Source organism: Thermobia domestica, chromosome 2 (genome assembly GCF_964235325.1).
Source record: "Thermobia domestica chromosome 2, izTheDome1.hap1.1, whole genome shotgun sequence".
In the NCBI taxonomy this organism is placed as follows: domain Eukaryota; kingdom Metazoa; phylum Arthropoda; class Insecta; order Zygentoma; family Lepismatidae; genus Thermobia; species Thermobia domestica.
In genome coordinates, this window is record NC_137455.1 from 376,915,963 (window position 1) to 376,935,293 (window position 19,331).

The 19,331-nt window shown below is 34.7% G+C and overlaps 1 long non-coding RNA gene across 2 annotated transcripts in view; it reads right to left on the reverse strand.

Annotated features, from left to right (window-relative positions):
• The window catches only part of LOC145678857 (uncharacterized), a 112,428-nt gene that overhangs the window by 42,071 nt on the left and 51,026 nt on the right, over positions 1-19,331 (reverse strand). The window contains exon 1 of one of the 2 annotated variants that reach the window (XR_014130440.1): positions 18,081-18,969. The exons of the other annotated variant lie outside the window; for it this stretch is intronic. This is a non-coding gene — a long non-coding RNA (uncharacterized LOC145678857). Of the gene's footprint in view, positions 1-18,080; positions 18,970-19,331 lie in introns of those variants that run through there. 2 annotated transcript variants of the gene reach the window in all.

Here is a 19,331-nt window from a genome sequence, read left to right on the forward strand (position 1 = left end):
ATCTAGAAGGTAAAAACTGGGGGAACACTCAGAACCTAGACTATAATAGGTACCGGTATATCATCAGTTTACTGTAAACTTCCAAAAATATGTAAATAATAACTTAAATTACTTTTGTTACTCAAAAAACTGGGCACCGTCTCCTTTAGCCTAACCGGCATAACTCTGGGACGTAAAACTCAAAGATTTCATTTCATTTCATTTTCAAAAAACTGGGGACCTAGGACGCCCGGGCTACATCCGCCTTTGAGGCTAAACACGCCAAAAAGTTATAGAGCGATTATCATTCTTTCACTTTAGATTCCTCCTGCCCCTGGTGTTACTTTCAATACATAGGGATAAAAGACATTACTACAAAGATAATGGTAATTCAAGTTGAGTTTGATCCAAAACATGGCCCCGGGGGAGAATTTCATGTCACCCCGTAGATTCATCACTGCTTTAACTGATGATGGCTTACGTAATTTATAGTTCCGGTATCTTCTTTGAATACTTTCTTTCTTTATGAATGGGAACGTATGTTCATTTAAATCAGTAAATGTAGTATTGTACTTGTATTTACCAAATGATATTGATTGTGCGAAAAGTATATTAAAGTAAAATTATTCCCCTACCTTGAAGAAATAACAGTTTGAACATTTACTTTTCTGAAAAAAGAATATTTCCCACTCACGCAGCTAGAAACACTGACAAAACATCAGCAACCATGGCGGACGAAGCACGAAAGAGACTTACTGGGGAAAATATAGGTGAAAAATGCTTCTAGGCCTTTGATCTCAATTTTTTATGTATCTTACTAATATTTTCACTTTCTGTGTGATAAATATAGATCAACGATAGATGTCTGATAAATTGCAATTCTCGTTTTCTTTTTAAACATATAAAAAAATGGATGTAAATTTGCGTCCGTGTTTGTGTGAAGTATTTTGTGCTTTGTTGGGTCTCTTTTATATGTGATAGTGATACGCCGCAAAGTGGGCTAAAATGGAACTGTGTTAGTAATGTTTTGAAGCCTTCAGAACATTTCGAGCGCTGGTGATAAAGCATGGTTTTTCCCTGGGAGTTAAGGCATCATTACAATGCATTTATCACTCTCGTAATGGCAAGACGGGGGAATACTGGGTAGCGCGGACGGGGGAAGCGGAGGGGCTGTTAGCAGAGACAGTGACTGAACGCTAGCCAGCCATGCAGGGAGAAGGAGTGAAACTGCAGACATTTGTTAAAACGCCGAACATTGAACCTTAGAATATCTACTACAACACACACAGTAACCTACTAACCTAAGATAATTTTGTCTTCGATTATAACTGGTCAGGGAAAGGATGTCACTTTTTAAAAAAAAAATGAAAAAAAAAAGATGGCGGGTGGAAAGACTTGAATAGAAAAAAACAAATGAAAAGCACATATTTAGTCACAGAAACGCTAAATTACTCAGCTTTTATTCTGATATATAATTCCTTCTGTTCGTTTCGTCATTGTCCGGCGATTCTAAAGTCATTCATTTTCACTGAAGCATCATCAATCTATGTCCCATTACGTCACAATGACCTTGAACTTGTTACTTGTAAAGCTATTTTATGCTTCCTTGTCTTGTAGCGGTATATATAAGTAATTTTACTTTCACTACTATAACTGCTACACTTGCTCTATCACGTAAACAAATAATTAGTGACATTCCTTTTTCGCTATTTATTTCTTTATTTTTCATTTTTTATGTAATTACCTCACTAGTGCAGTACACATGTTACCATTCACTACAATAAAGGCAACGAATATAATAGTTAATTGCTGTACAAATCATGATAGGTCTCATTACAATGAATAACGTTTTAGTCGTCACGACAACTACATTGTTTTAACAATGTACATTACAAATAAACAAATTTATTGAACGCTACATCTCGATTTAAAAAAGCTTTTTATGTTGCCTTTCATAAGGCAGTAGTGTAACTTTATTTTAATAAGTATTGCTTTTGTCCAATGTAAGTATTTTATTGCATATCAATGTTGCAAAATTACTTTTATTTTTATTTTTGTTTATTTTTGTGAGCAGAAGGTGCCTTAATCCATTGCTCAAAAAAAAATTTAAATGGATAAGCGTTTCTGAACATAATTTCTAAATTTAATTTTGTAATTTATGCTCTCCATAGTTTTGTGTAGTACTGTGATTAACGATTAATCTTTAATTTTCCCCATACTTTATCTCACATATAAGGGCCAACAATATTTGACAGATAATTAAAACTATAATTTTAGGAATGATCAAAAAAATATCAAAAATTTGCGATCTTAACCAATAATCAACCAAGTTTTTGGATCAGCGGCCGCAAAATTTTTGAACGGCCCCTAAATCGAGTTTTCGTATTTTCTACGGAATAACCACATCATAATGAGTTAAATGATCGTTTCGGTTTAGCTGCACTATACGTAATTATTCAGATATAAGGCCTAAAAGAAAATTTTTGATTGAAATACATTGGATCTTTTGATCCAAAAGTTATAATACAGTAGGAACCTAACATATTACGAATCAAAACAACGCAGAATCGATAGTATCGCGGGTACAATGATAGTCGACCCCGGAATCTAATTGAACTTCCAACATTTTTTTTTACGTTTACCCGCTTAAAGGGTTGCGCCCTTTCTTCGGGAGCCAACTTTTTCTATGTGTGCAATCTAGTTCAAATTTCCAATATCTTTGTCATCGAGAATTGTACACTACAGACGTATTAAGATTTCATTTTCATGATAACCCTGTCGTCCTGTAATTAGGTTCTAAGTTTTCTAATTGTGCTTATACTAGCCTGGGTATCGATGTGATAACAATGGCTCCAAATATTAAGAGAATATAATATATATACAATAGAAGAAAAGTTTAAACTAATTGAGGGAGTTAAAAAGTGAATATATTTCGCGAATGCCCAACAGCAAAATTTACAATACAGTGCAGAATGAAAAGTGAAGAAAAGTTGTATGCTTTCGTGTCTTTGGTTGAAAGAGTGTTGAACTGCAAGGAAGGGGGGGGGGCGACCTTGAGTTGGTACGGATACTTATGACTTCTTATGTAAGTGATCTCTTCAAAAATGAAGAAATGTTAATAACATTCTCAAAATTTCTGTTAACTACCATATAGGCCTAATACGACTTTAAGTTTTATTATACTACATGACGGTTAGATTCTAATGTGAGCATAAAGCATGTCTTCCAACACCCGCGATATAATGGATTTCTACTGTACAGACATACATATTTAACCCCTTCACTTCCAACGGACATATTTATCCCATTATTTTAAATGGTCTTAAATATGTATTAGATCATTTAAGATGGTTTAAATTTGGTGTGTTAAAGCATCAGGAATTACCTAAATGAGATTGCACATACATAAATGAATATGAATACAAATTGTTTACACAGTGTTTACTACGAGTTTGAAAATCAACTTTTCGTTTCGTAATTTTTTTTTCCTGGTTACTCATTGATTCATGAAGTACATACTACTTTGAGTATACGTAAACATTATAATTGCTAACACTATTTAGAATAATAATAATAATAATAATAATAATAATAATAATAATAATAATAATAATAATAATAATAATAATAATAATAATAATAATAATAATGTTGAAAAACTTATCATAGATAGGATGCTTATTCTCATTTGTTGAAAAAATCATTTATTGACCATAGATACATATTTATTCGAGGCCATAACTAGGTAACTTCAAGTAATAAACTTGCAGTGACGGACTATTTGTTGAACTTACATGTCAGCTTTAACCTGAATAGCTCAAAAAATATTTCCCTCATTTACTACAATACACATGGACCTGAACGGGTTAACGTATCTTTCAAACGATAACCAAGTATGCTATAAGCTCAGAATGTTGATTTCAAATTTTGAAAAATTTTAGCAAATTCTCCTGGGATTTTAACAAAATTTTTCGGAATATTTGAAGGAAACGATCTATACTATGTAATCAAAATAAGAGATTAAGTTTGTCACATTGTCAAATATATTTTGAATATGATTTTTTATCAGTAAATAATAGTTCACCTCAATCTTAAGTATTGCTCCTTTTCCGAATTACTGCGGATTATTTTTTTTTAAATAAATCAAAATATAGAATAAAGAAGAAAGAAGAAAATAAAACTTGTGAGCCAAAATTACTGATTACAGTTCAGTTTCTGCCACTACTAAACATAAATTATTCTTCCGACATACATATTATGTTTCCTACTAGTCTAATAGGTTCATCAATGCAATTTGAACTAGGGTTGAGATGAAATGAGTTTAGAATAGTTCGTCCAAGAGCACTGCCAGAACGAACTTAAAAAAGATATTTTCTTATTAACTTTTTCTTATTAGGATCAATATTAACAGACGAAAATCATATTCACGAAGAAATTAAATGTCGACTAAAAGCAGGGAATTCGTGTTACTATTCGGTTCAAAATATCTTGTCGTCGCGAATTCTGTCGAGGAATTTGAAGCTTAAAATATATAAAACGATAATCATGCCTGTTGTTCTGTATGGCTGCGAAACATGGTCACTTACTATGAGGGAAGAACATAGACTGAAAGTATTTGAGAACAAGATCCTGAGACGAATATTCGGACCCAAGAGGAACAGGAATGGGGAATGGCGGAAACTTCATAACGAGGAACTACATAATTTATATGGTTCACCCAACATTGTTAGGGTCGTCAAATCTAGGAGGCTTAGGTGGGCGGTTCATGTAGCTAGAATGGAAGAAAGTAGAAACGCTTTCAAAGTCTTGACTGGAAGACCAATTGGAAAGCGACCATTAGGAAGACCTAGGCGCAGATGGGGGAACAATATTAAGATAGATCTCGCAGAGATTGTAATACAAAGTAGAAACTGGATGCAGTTAGCTAAGGATAGAAGTCAGTGGAGAGCTTTTGTGAACGCGGCATTGAACCTTCGGGTTCCATAGGCCATAGAGTTAGTTTTAACTTCTACAGAGTTTATACCAATTGTTCTATAAACAATTCTCGTAATATACCTATCCATTTATAATTTTGTTGAGTACTACATTTTTTCCACATGTTTTGTTTAAGAGTTATGGTACAACTTTCTACGATATGTTGTTTTACGAAGCCACATGCCTAAAATTGAAAAATTCGCAAAATATCATCTCTCTATGACTTACAGTTGCCGAGATATGGCTTCTTAAATCTCCCGAAATGTGAACGTTTTTGGCCAATATACTATCTCTAGAATGGTAAGACTGTCGCTTAAAATTCCACTTCTTTCAGATAGTTTTTGATGCTTCATCGAATGGAGGTATCAAAGTTGAAAATTTTGCAAATAACAGACACACACACAGTCATAGAGAATTCAATAACGAGCTTTTTAAGTTCGTTGAATAGATGACTAAGAAACAGAGACGCCGCTGGAATTTATACAAAAGGGGAAGACCGACACGCAAGCGTAGTCTTGAAACACTCTCCACGATGCACGCAACACATAATGTAAAAGTAACTTTACAATACATTGTATAACTTTACTAACTACAGCACTATAGTATATCATATATTTAATCAAAATATTTGTATATCAAATACTATAGTATGTACGTCCTACGTTTTGACATGTATTTCGAAAAATTTAACCTCGTCGAAAATCCAGAGGGGCATTGTCTTCCTTTCCCTAACCTGTGGTTGGCCATGATCCTAGTACCAAAATATTTTAGTAAGCGTGTTCTGTACTTACAGCTGATTTACGAAATTAAAGACTAGAATTCATCACAGTGTCCTAAGTTTATTGTAATATATTTTGTCTCATTTTCTGAATTGGCTTCCCGCAGGCAGGTTGTAGCTCATTTATCTGAAGATCATTAGCAAGTAAAGCAGGAGTAGGGTGAGTAGTTTCTTTCCTTCGTTCTTGAAAAAGGTAAGTGGAAACTAGGAATTCAAGTGTTCATCAGTTCCCAGTTTATTTAGCGTTAAAATTTCTCTGTGAACCTTTCTGAGCACAAAACACTACTTTGTTCTTAAACTAACAACTGTTATTAATTGTTAAAATTTTTCCATCGAGCAGGCCAAATTTCAAAGCATTTTAATGCAATTCTTCAAGAACGTTTATACAGAGGAAGTAGGATTGCCATCTGTTTCGAATTAGGCGGGACAACCCAAATTTTAAAGAAATTTTCAGTGGCGGATCTAGAAGACCTTATATTATTTTGTCACTCGAAAAACTGAGGGCCTAGTTCCCCCCCCCCAGCTCCGAGGTAGATCCTTCACTGGTCCGAATTACACTACGGCGAACTCATTATATGCGGGCGATCAAATTATCCAAGCCACTAACAAAATATGTGACAAATTTTTAGTGATATTTGTAAATTTTGCCCCACGATGTGTGACTATGATTACCGAAATATCGACATGATTCTATAGTTAAAATCTTTTGTGTTGGTATATAGGCACATACTTAGGAATTTGTTTCGGGAAGAATCCAAAGCTTTTGGGGAATTCAAATTCGATATAAGGATAAAATTTGTAAAATCTCCCCAAAAGTTAGACTAAATTATTAGCAATTAATGTGACACAGAGACTGAAATGTTTTTATTTATAAATAGAACTATTAGGAATTAATGTGACACAGAGACTAAAATGTTTTTTTTATTTATAAATAGAGGTTTAACTATTAGGAATTAATGTGACACAGAAACTAAACTATTTTTATTTGTAAATAGAACTATTAGGAATTAATATAACACAGAGACTGAAATGCCATTACCTAAAAATAGAATTATTAGGAATTAATGTGACACAGAGACTAAAATATTTTAACTTATATATAGAACTATTAAGAATTAATACGACACAGACACTGAAATGTTATTATCTATAAGTAGAATTATTAGGAATTAATAGGGATGCGCACGACACAAGATTTGTGGCTGTCTCGTCTCGAAAATGTGCTGTAAAAGTGATATCTCGACTTGAAAACTGTATATTTCTCTATTGGAAGAGCCGTGTCTTGACTCGAATTTTGTCAGGAAAATCCTGCCTCGACTCGTCTCATGCGCATCCCTAGGAATTAATGTGACACAGAGACTAAAATAGTTTTATTTATAAATAGAACTATTAGGAATTACTGTGACACATAGACTGAAATGTTTTTATCTATAAATAGAACTAGAGTTTTTCTATTTCAAGTGTGCCCCTGCTGGCGCTGCTGTCGATATGTTTTCCCGTGCCTCCCTCGAAAGAGGAGGGACAAGTTGTTGTAACTAAGATCCTTGAATGGTTGGATGCGAACAGGGTTGCCACATTGAATTACTTCATGGGCTTCACTGTGCATTGCGTTGCTAGCTATTCTAAGTAACCTACGATCTTCACTCGCCAAGACCAAACGACTGAATGACAAATTGGCTACACAGCGGGGGTGGGACTGAAGTATGTTTCACATATTTTTCGAGAGCACACATGAAATAGAAAATAGTGAGTATAAAATTAAAAGAGGCCAAAAGTATATAGTTTACATTTGTTATTTCGAAATATTAGCTGTTTGATTAAAATTTCATAGAATAACAGAAAGCAGTGGAATTTGACAATTTACTCAAACTTTTTATCATCAAGTTTCTTTTTTCGCGGAAAGAGATCAACAAGCATCCACGATAGGAATGTTTCAGAAGCTTTTTTTTTTTGAGGGATACAAATGTGATTGAAGGGGGCGAGGTGGCTTAGTGGTAGAGCGTTCACCTCCGGTGCTTAGGGGTTCCTGGTTCGATGTCAGCTCGCGCCGTGTGGATTTTGTGGTGGACAAACACCATGCTCGTGGGTTTTGCCGGGGTTCTCCCGTTTCCTCCCACTTTCTTCATTTCACTCATCTCTCATCATCACCGTCTCCTTTAGCCTAACCGGCATAAGCGTGGGACGTAAAACTTGAAGATTTCATTTCTCATCTCCAAATGTGATTGAGCGGGAAAATTCTCTTCATTTTGCCGGAACTCGCATCCCGGGAAAGCCTACTATACATGTACAGTCAGCGACAAAATTTCTTTCTGTTTGGTAAAATATTTTTAATGATGGTATGGATGGAACGTATAGAAAATTACATTCTTTTTAATTTACTGAAAACTGTACTCAAATTACTTACGAAACTAATTTCATCAAACGGAAAGAACGTTTGTAGCTGACTACATTAGTAATAAGAAATAGGTATTTTTTATTACTGCCCTAATTACATTTATTTATTAAATATTAAGTAGTAATTAACGACAATACAGATGTATTAATTTCTCTTTTCATATTGACTAGTTGCTCCTCAAGCCTTTGGCTCGCTCTACACTATATGTTAAAATTGTCCTTAAGAGTCCTCATTCCGGCGAAATTAAAATACAGCTAATTTTACAGTAATTATGTAATATCTTCAAATAGATAAAAGATAATCGAAATGTGGAACAAGAGCGCCCTAGACAATATTACTTTACATGAGAAACCGTTATCACGACTCACTTATCTGCTTTCGATTTCGAGCCATTTTGAAAATCGGCATTTATTTTCGCGTTTCTAAACAGCTAAAAACGGAAAGCCACTAGGTGACTTGTGATAACGGAACCTCACGCAAAATAATATTGTCTAGGGCGCTCTTGTTCCATATTTCAATTAGGCCTATCTTTTTATCTATTTGAAGATATCACATAATTACTGTAAAATTAGCGGTATTTTAATTTCGCCGGGATGAAGACTCTTAAGTAAAAGTTGTAGTTGTTTACATATTTGACTTTTTTTTTTGTTTAGCTTGTCTACCAACTAATTTGCAGTTGTATAAATAATAATGCTCAAATGTAAATATGACTATAGCCTTAATAATAATAATAATAATAATAATAATAATAATAATAATAATAATAAACAAGAAAGCACTTTCATGTTTAGCATCTTCACTTCTACTTTCAAATAATTAAATTGAAATAATGTAGTTTTTCAGTTGCAATTAAATCGTCACAATAGTTTTAAATTTGTAATTAAACCGTCACAATAGTTTAAAATCTGCAATTTAATCGTCACAATAGTTTTAAATCTGCAATTAAATCGTCACAATAGTTTAAAATCTGCAATTTAATCGTCACAATAGTTTTAAATCTGCAATTTAATCGTCACAATAATTTTAAAATCTGCAATTATATTGTCAAAATAGTTTTAAATCTGCAAATCGCCTCTACAAAGCACCGCCTATTAACGACATCTAGAAAAGGCACATAGCGGAGCGGTGAGTGTTAACTATTTGTAGCGTTATTCACAAACTGAGACATTTATTTTCTTTTTATGATAAGAGTAAGATTATTTATTTATTTATTTATTAAATAAATAATCAATCTGATTCTCATTATAAGAGGATAATAATCTCTCAGTCTGTGAGTAATTAATTCAACTTTATTTCTGGTGCAGATAGTCCTAGTTTGATTCCATATTGTAGTGAACATTGCCCACTGTTTCCTGAAAAATCCTCCCACGTACAGAAAAAAAAACACCAGATCTACTGTGAAATATCATAATTGGCAATCCTGCTTACGCGTTAGGCGCCGGTAAGCGGCTAACGCGCTGACAGTTTTAGAGAAAATTGTGCCTGTAAAATGAAACAGTATGGCTCTAGCTTTCAATTATTATTCTGTAAAGTTTGCTCAAATAAATCCACTTTGAAATTGAGTTAACATCTGGATTCTTTGAGGTTCTAATTTTACACAATCAAAACTATGTACAGCAAAGATAATTCGACCATTGTATCTGTAAGAGCGCGCTCCCCTTTATTCAGTTGAATGGACTGGTCCAGCTTACGCAGCCATGATACCGACAGCCACGCCTCCAAGCTCTTACACCAAAAGAAGCGCGCGTTCTAAAATAAGGACTCCATTTTGTACACACTTCTTTTGCAACAACTGAAATGGAGAAAATATTTGTGGTTTTCAAGAGGAAAACTGGTCCTTTGTTTTTTTTTACTAAGAGGAAATTGTAGCTGTGTTGGGTTATAGTTAGTCATTTACGTAATCAGGATTTGTGTTTATGGGGGAACCGAAAGAAACTTTGATTTGTTCTAGCTAAATCGGATTTGTAGTATTGTATATAATTAATTGGCTATATTATTATTATTATTATTATTATTATTATTATTATTATTATTATTATTATTATTCATAATTGAGGTGTTAAGATGAGAGAAAAAGAAATTAATTTTTAAGGAAACACAAATAAAGGTTTCAGAGAAATATTTGAACATTTTGTTTTAAAAATATCGTAGCTTAGCCCCTAAAACATACTTTATACATAAACGTTAACATCTCTTTTTAAGTTATGGAAACGTATGTTGTAAGCCTATTAAGTATCAACGAAAAACTGTTTAGAAAAGAGAATTATAATAAATCGATGTTTTTAAAAATACTAAGTACGTTAATCTATTTTGCAATATAAATACACTTGTAATGTTTTTCGTCAGGTTATTGCCAGGTGTACTTATATTTCGCACAACTCACAAATATTTGACAAGGACAACAAGTAACATAGAATATTGAATACACAAGTCTATTTAAAAAATACCTAAGTACCGTAGTTGACTATAGGGTATTAATAAAAACGACAGAAATATGACAAATAGAGGGAAGAGTTCCCGATATCGCACCGGGTTCTAAATCGCACCACCCTTAGTTTAAAAAGAACCGTCTGGTAGTTAAATTAAGTACTTAAGCATATTTCCATAATTACAGAGTAAAATGACGACGTTCAGTAAGTTATGTGTGTATGCAGTTGCAGCACAATGTAATTGGAGTATTCTTTACTAATTTTCGGGGTATTTCACAGTAGAATAGGGATTATGGTAAGAGAATTAGCTTATGTTTTAATAAGTAGTAATGAACAAAATACCATTAATATTATAGTGACAAACTCGAGTTATTCTTTTTTAATTTGTGAGGTATGTAAAGAATATTTTTTTTTAAAAAAATGGTGTAGTCTCCCAAATCGCACTACAACCGTGTGTCCGAAATCGCACCAGTGCGATTTTGGCTCCGGTGATGAATTGTTTTTCCTTGTTTCTTTCTCGATGCAATGCACACAAGGTTGGCACATGGCAATATGGAAAATGGTCTCCGGAGTCTATGAATCGTGCTTTGAAAAAATATATAGAAAATAAAGTGACGCTGCCCAGCCGAATAGCAGGAGGAAATAGAACTACCAACAAGCAACCACAAAGAACAAAAGTACTCTCATCAAGTTCTTACAAAAAAAAAATCTTGAAGAATAACGGCAAAGGCAATCAAAAGTATCTAAACGTGGGAGAGACCTAATCTTTCTGAATCATCAGCTAGGCCTGCATGTGCTTCAGGGAACCCCAAAAAGTGTATTCGAAAAGTAGATACATCCAAATTACGATGCTCCGAACTACATAGTCGCAGTGTTTCAAATGTAGCTTCCGAAATTAATGAACAAGATTGATTTTGCGTCCTTTGTCAACAAAATTTAGTCGAAGATATGGTACAGTGTGTTTTGTGTAAAGTCTGGATACATGAGTCTTGTGCGGGTGTTTCAGGAGATAAACGTGCTTTCCAATGTGATTTTTGTGCACATAAGGTGTAGCTGTCTGTTTTCCATAAATAAAGATACTTTACGTTTCAAAGGATTATTTACAATATTGTTCATTGGATCAACAATATGGCTACTTTTTTTCTTTAATGATATGTTCTTCCTCGTATTAATAACACTGAGATAAAAGAATGTGATATATCATATAAATATTAATTTGTTTTACTTGTAGGTTGCAATTCTACTTAGCTTATTCCTAAGGTGTTATTTCTGTGCTCGGTTATTTACATTGCAGTATTTTTTTCTCTAAAGATGTATTATACCTCATCATATATAATATTACATAAATAAAATAATGCGATATTCCATGGAAATGATTTACCCATATGCATTACTGTAAAATTTACATATATTCAAATGGGAGTGCGATTTTGGCTTCACATAGTGAGATTTGGGAAACCTGTTGCGTAAATCGCACCAATCGCAGGCTTCTAAAATATCATCATTTTTATCATGATATGATAAGATATCGTTATGAAATCACTGTAAAAGAATTGGAAAACTATAAAGTTCAACACGATCAAAAAATCATTTTAAAGGGCCTAGCGGAATAAGCATGTGAAAACTGCCCCCAAGCATATCTGCACCAAATTTACAGTATCGATTAACATTTATGAGAAACTCAGGTTTCCAAAAGTTTCAGCTCCCCAAGCGCTTTTGGAGGGGTGCTAGGAGGGGGAGGGGGGAAGAAAATTGATTTTTTTTTCTCCTAAACGGCTGAACCGATTTGCGTGAAAAAAGATGTTAGGTGTTCTCAACACGAGAAAAGTCGGAAAATATTTTTTGGAAATTTTTTGGGGTTGAAAATTGGTCAAAAAATTTTTTGAAATTTTCAAAAACAAATTTAGTGGAAGACTAACTGGGACACCCACAATTTTTTGCCAATTTTGTCTTGAGAGGATCCCTAACAACATATATATTTTTTTTTCATTTTGTTTGCAAGTGTACCTCATAGTGAAAAAAGGAAATGTACATAGGTCAGCATCTGTGAGGTATACGCATGATACACACTGTACACAACTAGGATAACCAATACCTTTGAATGGGGGGGATGAAGGTTTTATAACATTGGAATCTTATGATAAGTATTTTTGTCTTAATGGTAATTGGTCTCTGAGGATGAAGGGGGTTCTCAACCATGTTCGCACCTCCCTTGGCTATGCCACTGCTCTACATCAACTGAAATTATACATTCCTGCATTTTGTGTTAATTTTGCATATAATCAATGTTCTGTGATATATATAGATCTTTGTTTAGTAATTGTTCTTGTTTTGTAACAGTTGGTTAATAATATGCCTGTTGTTAATAGGTATTTATGTGTTTAGTTTGTTTCGATGGTATTACTGTATATGTGTGTTTAATACTTATGATCAAATAAAGAATGAATTAAAAGAAATTAATCCTCATCACTGTTTTCGTCCACTACTGGAACAATTTCGGTTTTCGTGAACAGAACTGTTGCCTGCTGTTCTTACGTTGCTGCTATTGTGTATTATTTATCATATGCGAGATACTTATCGAAAATCATTCGACCAGCTGAAATACTCAGTAAAATGTTCAAGAAAACCGAAATTGTTCCAGTAGTGGACGAAAACAGTGATGAGGATTAATTTCTTTTAATTCATTCTTTATTTGATCATAAGTATTAAACACACACATACAGTAATACCATCGAAACAAACTAATCTTAAAGGAAATGCCAATTACATTTGTTCATTTCTTTTTTGCTTGTATTTCTTTTAACTTTTTCCTTAACTTATTTTTATTATAAAAAACACACACAAATACTCCCAATCATGAACAAATTATGCTACTTTGAACACATACTATTAATATTCTATTGGTTCGTTTCTGAAGAACAAAATTAAATAAACATTGATATTGGTCAACGGTCTGCACCAAAATTTAACTGGATTTTCACGTTTTAGCAAAAAATTCCGTTTTTGCTAAATTTACTTACAAAATTTCCCTAGATTAGAAAAATTTCTCTCAAATTCCAACACTGCCGCTCCCACCAAAGGTGTGATCGTTTGTGACTATGCTACTTGCGGCCACTGGATTACTTCCTATAGTGGTTCGCCTATAATTTACCAAACATAAGAAAATAGATCTAGGCTATTATAAAAGGCATTATTTTCTCTTTCTTTTTAAAGAGTTTGGATTACCAATCGAAACTCCTTTATATATTTACCCTGACTGTCCGTAAGTCCGTTCGTCCAAGAGGGAAAAACAATTAAGAAAAACAAGAAAACTTGATAGATCACCACCATGTTTGACCGGGATGTAGAGGCTTAAAAATTAGCACTCGAATTGCCCCATAGAGGTGATACTCAAAATTGGACCGGAAGTAGTAGAAATCAATCATTTCCGGTTTTAATGTTGATCAGTATAGAGCAAAAACAGTTGACAAAATTTAATAGCAGAAAAACTGTTTCTTGCAATCGATTAAACAACCCAAGAATAAAGTTTTTCTCCATTCTTAACTCTCTACTAAAACCAGATCCTGATTAAATCCACTACAACTTTCGGTTTCATTATTCATCTACGCCTACATAGAGCAAAATCGATGATAGCGAGAAACTTTGTTTTTTTGATGATGGGTCGATTTAAGAGTTCTAAGAATAGGCACCACATTCTGTCTTAATTCTCTATTCAAACCGAAAGTGGCAGGAATTAACAACTTCCGGTTTTAACATTGAGCACTATTGAGTAAAACTGTAATAGATAACGAAAAGCTGTTTTCTGCAATCGATTAAATATTTTAGGAATATTCCATCTCCATTCTAATTGATTTGCTAAAACCGGAAGAGGTAGGAATATATTACCACATCCGGCTTCAACAATAATTGACAAAATATCACTCTATACAAACCAAACTCCTTCTCGTGGTGTACATGCGACACTGCTACTTATTTAGGATAAGGTTAAGGGTCTTTGCTATGACTTCCATCACTTTATTTATTTATTTATTTGATAATTTTTAAGAGAAAGTCATTTAACCAGTGGCATAATGGGAGACTATGTTTTAAATCCCTCTTGTAAATCATTATGGAAAAATTTCTATTTTTCATAGCCTATGAAAGTAATAGACTTATGTGTACGATACCAAGAAAGAATCACTCCTGTGTTGAAGCGATAGGAACTGGGCTATCCCCATCTTTCGTCTCCCTTTCTGATTATCCCCGTAATAAAATATTGTGTAAGCCACTGAAATGAAGAAAAGTTGGTTCTTATCTTCTTTAGTGTAGTTCAAGTATTTCAGTGCCTGACAATTATAGTGTCTCAGAATGAGCAAAGCAAATTTCTAGCTTACAAAAAACATGACCTGGAAACTACTATAGCTTTAATTACTACCAAGGGCGCCAATCCTGGGGGCCCCCAAGAGCTCATGTGGGCCCCCTCATAGTATTTGTAAATTTACAATATTTGGCATAATTTGAATGCAATTTGTCTTAAAATCCTCATATCTGCTTTCTGCATCTGAATGGGCCTCCCCAAATTTACAGAAAAATCGGCGCCCTTGATTACTACCTTTTTTTAAAAAAAAATGAAATGAAATGAAATCTTTCAGTTTAACGTCCCACGATTACGCCCTTTAAGCTAAGGGAGTAGATGATTAAGGCAAATGATGGAAGAATTGGTGGAATGAAGAAGTGGCAGGAAAACCCCGAGAAACCCACGGACACGATGTTGTACGCCATAAACTTAACTTTCTTGGTCGGGGATCGAACCAGGGACCCCACGCACAAGAGCCCACATTCTCCACCACTGAGCCAGAGTGCTCTACCACTGAGCCACCGTGCCCAGCTATTTTTTCAAAAGATACTATCTGGCTGCATTTTTATTCTATTATTATTATTATTATTATTATTATTATTATTATTATTATTATTATTATTATTATTATTAATGTTGTTGTTGTTCTTGTTAGTGTTGAAACCCTAAAATTCTAGAACTGACAGTTATACAAAAAAAAATTATATTAAAATAGACTATACGTAATTTTCGTTGATATTTTTCTCAATTTTATTATTTTTATGAATTTTATTTGAAAATAGTAATTTTTAATAATAATCGACTAATTTTTCCATGTCAGTAATTTCATCCATTACATTTTCCATCTACTTTCACAACTGAAGATAATAGTGAAAACTGCCATTTTAAATTTTACCTAGGTAATTTTAACCGTTACTTTTTTTTTCACATTGATTTTCAAATTTATCAATTATTGTTTCTTTGCCTTATTCTTTTAAAATTTTCGAATTTGGCGTGGGAGACCCGCAAGCGCGCCCATCAGGGGGGGCAAGGTGGGGCGCTTGCCCCCCTAAGAGGAAATTGTACTTGGAAATGGGAATATCGAAAACCCAATAGAATTTTTACATTAGTTACAGCAAAATTTGAAACTATATTTGAAACGTAGCTTGTACTTGACCCCCTTGGAAACCACAACATGGGCGTCCTTGGAGACCCGGGTTCGATTTCCGGCAGGAGCTCATGTGTTTAGGATTCCACACGTTAATCAGTAGGTCCACGTCTCACATAGCCTCGCTGCTGAAAGGGCCGCTAAACTAAAATCAACTCAACTCTTTTAAAATTTTAATGAATTAAGTTTTTCGTTATTTTTTCCAAGCATGAATCCTACTTGCATAACCTAATGTAGTTATTCAAACAAAAAGGAAATAGCCTATCTAGCCTAGCTAAAAGTTGCAACGAATTGTAAAAAGAATGTATTATTAAATAAGTCATCATATAGACAGACATTCTCATTAATGAAGTTCAATAAACCAATGAAATGAAATCTCAATTTAACGTCCCACGATTATGCCCTTTAGGCTACGAAGAGCGGATGATAAGATAAACGAATGATAATGGAAGAATTAGTGGAATGAGGATGTGAGAGGAAAACGATAAACCTCACACACGCGATGTTGTTCACCGCCAAATTACTTTGTCCGCGATCGAATCAGGAACTCTATGCGCCAGAAGTAAGCGCTCTACCAATGTGTCAACGTGTCCCGCTCTATTATACATAATTAATGTATGTAACACAATCTAAATGTAAACACTTCGTTACCAGAACAAGCTAATTGTCGCTCCTAAGCCATCGACTCGCTGCACACCATAGCTTAAAATCGTGCTAGCTTCAATTGCGCACATTTATTTTTTGTTATTATTATTTGCCCTCGAACTAATATGTAGTAACCCAAATATTAATTCTCAAATAAGGTTAAGACATATTTTGATATACGGTAATTACACTGAGAAGCAATACAGTTTTTAAATTGCAATTAAATTGTCCTGAAACTTTTAACTCGACAAATTTCCTGTACACTGGCGAGATCTATTGGCGTCAGTCAGCGACACCTAGTAGCGTAACATGCAGATTGAGAAGTTTCCATTTTATAATTAGGAGTATTAGTAAAGTTATTTATATGTTTATTCAACCGGTATTGATGAAATTATGCCCGAGTTAGCACCACTGTCACGTGAAGGGGGATGCAGCTATATGAACATGGTTGGCCTTCCCGTCCGCCATTACGAGTTGAAGGGCGGTCGGGGAAGCAAAAGAAAGCAAAAAAGTGAGAGAAAAAAATCGAGGGAAGATGAAATGGGTGGGGTAGCCGCCAGCCAGCGGACAGACTAGGCATGGCAAGGCAACTGAAGTATACGCGGCTGTTCCAAACGGCAACCCGCACCCCCCAAAACTCTGATGTGAAACGGTGATCATAATTGCTCTGGGCTAGCTGTCAGGTGAGTTCACGAAACTGGCAACAGATCGAATATTTGAAAGCGTGGGACGGTGGGCGAAAGAGAAACAGTCTTGGTCATAAAATTTACGTAAGCAACTTTTAAAACGAAACTAAACATAATGGGTAAAATGACAAGTACGTAAACAGCGAAAGAGATGGTGCACATGTAAAATTACAATAAAAATTGTCGGCAGAAATGCACTCTTGTCCTGAAATATTTTGTAAATTCTAAAACTGAATCAAAGTAGGATCAAACTGACTAAAAATAACATGCATGTTTTATACAAATATTCTAGAGGCCTATATAGTATATTTCAAAACAAAATACCATGCTTACTAGCTAATAATTTGTATTTATAGTTTTAAAAATTGTAGTACCACAGAATTTGGCAGATAAACGTGTAACAGCTTCTGTGTTTCAAAATACATTGTTTTTGTCTACATTAGCGCAGACAGATTGCCAATTTGACTCTCGGAGTTTGCGTGCGCCTGGTATGTTTGCTCAAAGTAATCAATACAATTCGTCTACAAGGCATGTGCCACCGTCTTTTGTTTGCCGTGATATGTCCATTTCCAAACAGCAAGAGAAATCAACTGCTGGTAAATAAAAACGTGAAAAAATTACTATTTAAAAAAAGGTAAAAGAAAACACCACAAGGGGGTAGGCGAAATGACAAAAGAATAAATGGCTTCCCCCCGTGGATGTCGTACTTACGTCACAGCTCATCTCTCGTCCCGTGGCCCCTTAGCACGTCATGCTATGGGAGAGAGGCACACAGGCGTCCCATGGATTCAACAAGCGGGGGGAGGGGGAGAAGGAGGTATTCAGGACGGCCGGAGGGGCACATGTGCAAGGTCGCACAGAGCGGATTCAACATAGAGGGCGGAAGTGGGACGGGGGGTTGGAACAGTGGCGTGCCAGCCGCGCTTGGCGGGAGGGAGGAATAGATGAGTTTTAACAGTGAGGCGTTGATTTTTTTTTTTTAATTTTCGGAAATGAACTGTCTGGTCAACACACAAGCACAGAACACATTTCCCACACAACTAACGATTTCTTCCAATACTTTCGTTTTCAATACGTTAATCACATTTTATGCGGTTGAGGATGCACTACACAGCTCACTTGATAAACCTTCAGCTGGAAGAACACATTCACACAGAAAACACATTCTTTTACTTGTTATTTTTTATTATTATTTTTAAAATCACAATTTTATCGACACATTTAATTAAACATGTACCGCAGATCATTATTATAGTATTCGGAAATTATCACATGAACACTATACGGTTATTTTTAAATACATACAGGCAGATTTTAAAAACGTTTTTTTAGTTATTTTTTTAAAGCTTCACTTTTTCGCAGTTCGTACTGCATACATTCGACGCACTACTGTCTAGGCGAAGCTAGCTAAGAGAACTGGCGGCGGCTTCCGCATCTCTGAAAGGGACCCCTCTACCGACTAAATTTGAACCAAATGTTAGGACTATAAATCCAAAGCAATAAATTTTATTGCAAGCTTTTTCACTCCCCTCCTAGAATCTACAGAGAGAGCGAAAGAGAGAGAAGGCCCGCGCTCTTTACCCCGCTGGCCTCCCCGAAACTTGTAGTCCCCGTTGCACGTCTCATAAATAAGCTATGTGAGTGCACAGAGTAGTATGGTGTGTGTATGTGTGTGTTGGTGCCGAGGTGTTAGACCGCGCTAAGCGGGGCTCTCTACTTCTATACTCCTATGTTCATGTAGTGAGAAGTAGATTTTCACCACCAGATGTTTTTTGGAGATGTTATTGCGGGTTTAGTGGGTACTATATACGCCATATTATATATATATATATAACTATATATATAAACATCAGACTGTTGCGTTGCGTCCAACTGGTCTAGTACTAATATCCCTACTTCTGACGTCCTCCCTCCCCCCATATGAACAGCGATGGAATTTTATAGCCTGACTATATTGCTGAC